Source organism: Bidens hawaiensis, unplaced genomic scaffold, assembly GCF_021521415.1.
Source record: "Bidens hawaiensis isolate Kalapana, Puna unplaced genomic scaffold, B.hawaiensis_p1.1 tig00035965_1, whole genome shotgun sequence".
Classification (NCBI taxonomy): domain Eukaryota; kingdom Viridiplantae; phylum Streptophyta; class Magnoliopsida; order Asterales; family Asteraceae; genus Bidens; species Bidens hawaiensis.
This window is the reverse complement of record NW_027496273.1, coordinates 119861-126668: the sequence shown is the minus strand read 5'-3', so window position 1 is coordinate 126668 and position 6808 is coordinate 119861.

Genomic DNA, 6808 nt, shown 5'->3' with positions numbered 1-6808 from the left:
AACCTTACAATTCGGGAGAGAACATAAAGAGTACTAGCCACTCATAATTCGATTCATCATAGCATAAATCAATGTATGTAGATGAATCTCCAATCCAATTCAATGATTACAATTGCCCAAATAAAGTACTTGCACTCCCAAAATCATCCAAGAGGTGTTTAGAATCAAAGATAACTCAAAAGACAGCCAAAAACCGATTAAAATAATGAAAGAAAATGGCAGTTACGACCCGCACCGTGGCCCATGGTTCAAACCGTGGGACACGGTGCAATTTAAAAACAATGGACCGTGACCCACGGTGGAACCGTGGGACACGGTGGTCTTCACGGTGACTTCAAAGGCCACGGTACGGTGGCTTCTGTAATCTTTTGCACATTTGAACCGTGGCTCACGGTTTGGACCGTGGGCCACGGTGGACTTTGACCACATTTTTTTTCACATTTTTTGGCATCTTGCGCGCTTCCGGTCCCTTAGGTTTCTTCGTTATACGTATTAATAGCTCCGGAACCTCCTTTGTACCTACAATTCATCAATAATACCGTAGTCATCTAATTCCACCAAATAAACCAATACAAAACATGATAATTACGGCTTTAAATCAATTAAGGGTTGTCCCATGGACCACCCGTCACATTCCCACACTTAATCGTTGCTTGTCCTCAAGCAACATCTCGACACAAACTTTTTATTTCATTCAACTTGTATCCACCAATCTTACCACAAAACCGGTTCAGTTAAGGTCCCAAGTCATACCCTATTCCCTTCTTTTTATCGGGTGCACTAGTTCACTTGATAACCCACCAAATAATTTGATGTTACAATTTAAAACTATGGAACCGCCTAAACGAGTGTACTTTGTTTCCGGTTAGGGCACACATGATCACACCCCTCATAATATAACATCTCTCCTCTCGGTTTAATATCTGGACCAGCATAAAATGTGCTAGTATCTCTCTGCCCTCCATACCAAGTATGAACACAATGTAATAAGCCTGGAAGGAAGTCATATCTCCACCCATTACCCACCGGTTGCATAGAGAATAGAACTAAGGGTTTTGTTGTGGCTTAGTTTAGGGTGTGGAAGCGGATTTATTTAGTTACTTATGGTGGATGAAACCCAATTTATTCAACAAACAAACAACTCACTCACAATTATTTACAAACGATACTACTCAAACATCGACTCTTTTTGAGCTTTTCTTTGATTTTCTATTTTTTTTTTTAAACACAAATACTAACATTAATATATACAAACAAACTGACCCGAGACATACGTACATTGTGTACTATGCTCGACAAACAACTTATATACAACTCTTAACATACCGGGTTTCATCCACAGGGTTAAAACAAAAGGCCAAGGCTAACACGGCTTGTAATGTGGGTTAAAAAGAGCAAAGAAAAATGGAAAAAGGCAATAAATGGCTCCTAAGGGATAATGTAAGGCAGGGATTTATTTTTTATTTTTTTTTTTTGTAAAGGCCATTATATATGGGTTTTTTAAAGTCCTATTTCTCCATACAGGTGGTGGTATTAAGATCTCGAAATGCATGAGATAACCAAGTTCTAGATATCATGTGCATACCGGTTACTCTCTATAATGGCACTCATATGACATGTGTATATACTATAAATTATATGTGTATTATATATAAAGCAAATCTCACACACGTACCGGAGGAATTAGGATGCCGATATGAAACATGTGTACCCGTCCCTATGACTCGTTATCCCCATCTAAACGATCCATTTTAATTTTCCCCCTTTTTTTTTAAAAAAAAACAACTAGGCACATGTTACTTAAGGAACTGTGACCATGAAAAGGGACCCAAAACTTCACCCCACCATCTTACCGCTTTCCGGTTTCATTAAAACATTTTTAAATTTTTTTCTTATTTTTCTGATTTTTTTTATTTTTATTTTTATTTTTTTTCGATTTTTTCAAAACAAACAAAACAAACGAAAATTTTTTTCCTCATCCCCACACTTGGGATACATTGTCCCCAATGTACGTTTTAAGAAAAATAAAACAACCCACTTGCTAAACACCACCTTCATTTCAACATATTCCTATAATACTTAATCAAAAGTATTTTATCCGCCACCCATCCACCCAAAAACACAAAAAGACACACAAACGAAATAACAACTATACAATAATATACCGAACAGTGTTTACCTGGCATCAAGCGGCTCGATCAGTTGTAAGGCGGGTGGGCCGACCCGAAGATAGATGTCATAAACTCTGAGAACTGGCCGAAGTTAAACGCCCCATCGCCGCCGATGCTTCCTTCTTCTGGTGGTGGTGGTAGTGCCATTGATTGCATCGGGTTGACCCACATTGAATGATGAAGTGGTGGTTCGGGATATCGTACCGAACCATTATACGGGGGTAGAGTTGTGTAATCTACCATTTGTGGGTCCGACACGATCGGTTCACTTGTATGCCACTGATCATGCATCCTCCGATTACGATCATCCAAGTACCTAATGTTCATCTCATGTTCCCGCCCATATACATTGGCACGGTTCCACATTTCCAACCGTTCGTGCCTCTCTTTTGCGGCCCGTTCAGCATAGGCCCCCATAAAAGTCTGATGATCGAATAGTGAACGTGACTCATCAGACCAATTCTCATACGTGGAAGGCCTATGCCTCTCCACCACCTCATTCATGGACCCCTCATGGGCCCAATTGCTACCATAGGAATTATAACCTTCCGAATAATCCCAACCCCCGTGTTGGGAACTACTACCACCGCCCACATCCATGTAATCGGGCTCACCTACCTCTTCCTCCTGCTCAATTTCATCATCATCATCCTCCACTTCAACATCCTCTCTTGCTACTCTCCATCTCACCTTATCACACACAAGAATATGGTGCCTATCAATTTGCGTGTACTCACAACCCGGAAAATATGACAACATAAACTCTTTAAACACTTTGGTCATTCCCACCGACTCGTCAGTTCTCACACCATGATTTAACAATGCTGTGATCAGTTGACAATGCAGAATTAACTTCCGCTTATTGCTTTCTCGGCTGATCCAAATATTATGCATAACAAGATATCGGTAAGAAATAAGGGGCTTTCCACACATCAATGCATACAAAATAAGAATATCACTGTTCCTCACTACCGAAATGTCCCCCCGACGAGGCATCACGTTGTGCAAGCAGATAGACATCAATAATTTTGCCTCGATCTTCAAATCTTTTCTCAAAATCTGATCACTAAAACCTTCTCTTGCTTTAATCACCTTTTCTAACATATTGTGCCATTGAGGGTGCTTGTCGGGGCAATCAAATAAGTCTTTGGCAGAGGGGTATATGTATGAGTTACTTGGCTTAGTGTCAAAAAGCGCGATCTGATTAAATGAGTCAAATGACATCACCACTTCTTGACCTCCTACCGTCCCAATTAACTTCATATCGTGACCCTTTTTGTAGGGAGGACATCTCAGTGTGGACACCCATTCTTCAATCTTTCGATCGTACAAAGTGTTAGTTTCGTTATCATAACACTTTAACACTGCTTCCCAACCCAAAGCTTCAAACTTGCCAACTATACCAAAAACCTGGATCCTTTACCTCCTTCTCACACATATATCCATCAAGTCGTTTATTCAACGTAGCCATTTTATCAACAAATAGCTCCGCTTGCCATTCCGATGGGTACTTTGACAATCCCCCACCTTTCAAGTGGGTTTTATCGTTTGTACTTGCACATATGCTTGCTCTTCCTGCATCCTCTGTCTCTTTAATTGGGCTGCTCGTCCACTTGAAGATGATGCCTTTGACTTACCCTTATCCGCAGTTCTACCCATCTTCACACAACAAACACACCAAACAAACCAAGTTTAAGTCAACATAAACTTCCCCACACTTGCTTGTTACTATGGTTGTGGATAATCACTTGTTAATCAATTGACAAAAATTTCAACACTTGCTTCAACAAATAATTTCCAATTAATCAATATAACAAACATATGTTTGTAACAATTATCTACTATCCACAACCATACCATATAATCATCATACTCATTACTCAAACAAACAAGTGGGAACATATAAACAATCATAACAAATTTACAACTTCAATACAATGTACCATCAATAATGAAAAGAGATTCCATACCTTTGTGTTGTTGAATATGTAGATGAAGAAAGCTTCAAACTAAACCAAAAACCCAAAAATTTTCGGAAATATTCGGACTCTCTATGTCCAAAATCGACCAACAAAACAAAGGATTCTTTCAATTTCAATGGTATAATCGAAATCCTTGTGAAATTTTAGTCAAAATAGACTCAAAAATCGGTTGATTTGGTGAAGTTATTAAGAAGTTATGGATATTTGAAGTTGGAAGTTAGGGTTTGATGAGAAAGGTTTAAGGAAGAAGAAGATGAATATAGGTGAAAATAATAATGGTAGGTGGTTTGTGTGGTGTATAATTGTTTAAAATTGAATTTTTTTTATTGTTTATTGAACCCAAAACCCGGCCCCCATGTCTGTTCCGATCGGACCGTGGCCCACGGTCACAACCGTGGGTCACGGTTGACTCAATAGTAGCTGCTGGTTCGAAATGGACCGTGGCCCACGGTCCACACAGTGGGTCACGGTTGAGATGTACAAAAACAAATAGAAGACACCGTACCGAGGTGCCCTTGTTCACCGTGTCACACGGTAGTCACCGTGGCCCACGGTGCCACGGTTCACTCAATATTTTTTTTTTAGATTAAACTATAAAGAGGAACTAAAAATAACCAAAATTGAATAAAAACTTGTTTACTAAAAATTAAAAATCAAAATTACCCTACCCCCTCCCCCCCATGAAAAACCCGAGTTGTCCTCAACACGGTATAAAAATCACAAAGGCTTTCCCACACTTGGTTTGGACAACTCCAAAGCGAGGAAGGTAATTTTTAAAACTAATTTTAAATAAAAAACTAAATTAACCTAAACTAAAATATACAACATACCTTGGCCTCTTAATTCGTTTCCTCATCATGTGAGCGTAACAAGTAACTCACCAGGTCCATATCGAGCATATTGATGTCCTTTCCTTCCAAGTAAGGTTTAAGCGTTTGATCGTTCACCACTTGTTTCGTTTCTTCATGGACATCTTCTATCTCCACATCACCAAATTGCCCCACTCTTGTGATAACATATGGGCCCATCCATTTGATCTTTAACTTACCCGGAAACAACTTCAACCTTGAGTTGTACAACCACACCTTTTGACCCACTTCAAAAGTTCGTTTTCTCAACTTTGCATCATGGACCTTTTTTAGTTTGTATTTGTATGCAGAAGCACATTCATACGCTTATCCCGGATTTCCTCAATCTCATTCAACTTCAACTTTCTCAATTCACCCGCTTCCTTATAATCCGCGTTAACATTCTTGATCGCCCAAAACGCCTTATGTGCTAACTCCATTGGTAAATGGCACCTTTTCCCATAAACTAACCGATAAGGAGTTGTGCCAATAGGAGTTTTGTACGCGGTCTGATACGCCCACAATGCATCATTTAACTTGGAAGACCAATCCTTCCTATCGACCCGCACCGTCTTCATTAAGATTTCTTTGATTTGGCGATTGGACACTTCAACTTGTCCACTTGTTTGTGGATGATAAGGAGTGGCAATTCGGTGATTTACATTGTACCTTTTTAGAAGCTTCCCAAAGTTTAAATTCTTGAAATGTGACCCACCATCACTAATAATCACCCGCGGGATACCAAACCAAGCAAAGATGTTTGATTGAACGAATTTACAAACTACCGAATGGTCATTAGTTCTTGTTGCTACCGCTTCTACCCACTTGGACACATAATCAACCGCAACCAAGATATATAAAAATCCATTCGTGTTTGGAAACGGGCCCATAAAATCAATTCCCCATACATCGAAAATCTCTAACACCAAAATCGGTTGCAATAACATTTCATCCAGTTTCGAGATACTACCCAACTTTTGACAATTCAAACAATGTCGGGCATACTCACTTGCATCTTTAAAAATTGTGGGCCAATAAAAACCACATTGAAGCACCCGGTAACCCGTCTTTTGACCACTAAAATGGCCTCCACACGCCGATGCATGTGCATGAGTCAAAACATCCCACACTTCAGAATCGGGAATGCATCTCCTTATCATTTGATCCGAACCAATCTTGAACAAATCCGGTTCATCCCAAATATATTGTTTCACTTGGGCCATGAACCGTTGTCTTCTTTTCTTCACCCAATGACTTGGAATAGACCTCGTTGCTAAATAATTCACAAAGTGGGCATACCATGGTGTAGTCGACACGGCTAACAATTGTTCATCGGGAAACCGTTCGTTTATCTTCATCGGGTCATCAACACCCTCCAATGGGATTCAGGATAAGTGATCCGCTACTACATTTTCACATCCTTTTTTATCCCGAACCTCTAAATCAAACTCTTGCAAAAGCAGCACCCATCTAATTAACCGTGCTTTTGCATCCTTCTTCTCTATCAAATATCGAACCGCGCTATGGTCCGAATAAACGATCACCTTACTCCCCAAATATACGAACGAAACTTATCCAAAGAATACACCACCGCAAGCAATTCTTTTTCAAGGGTTGTATAATTAAGTTGCGCTTCGGATAAAGTTTTACTCGCATAATAAATTACCACCGGTTTTTTATCAACTCGTTGACCTAAAACCGCTCCGATAGTAGTATCACTAGCATCGCACATAATCTCAAACGGCTTTGACCAATCCGGTGGTTGTAGAATGGGAGCTTCCACCAACTTTTCCTTCAAAACATTAAA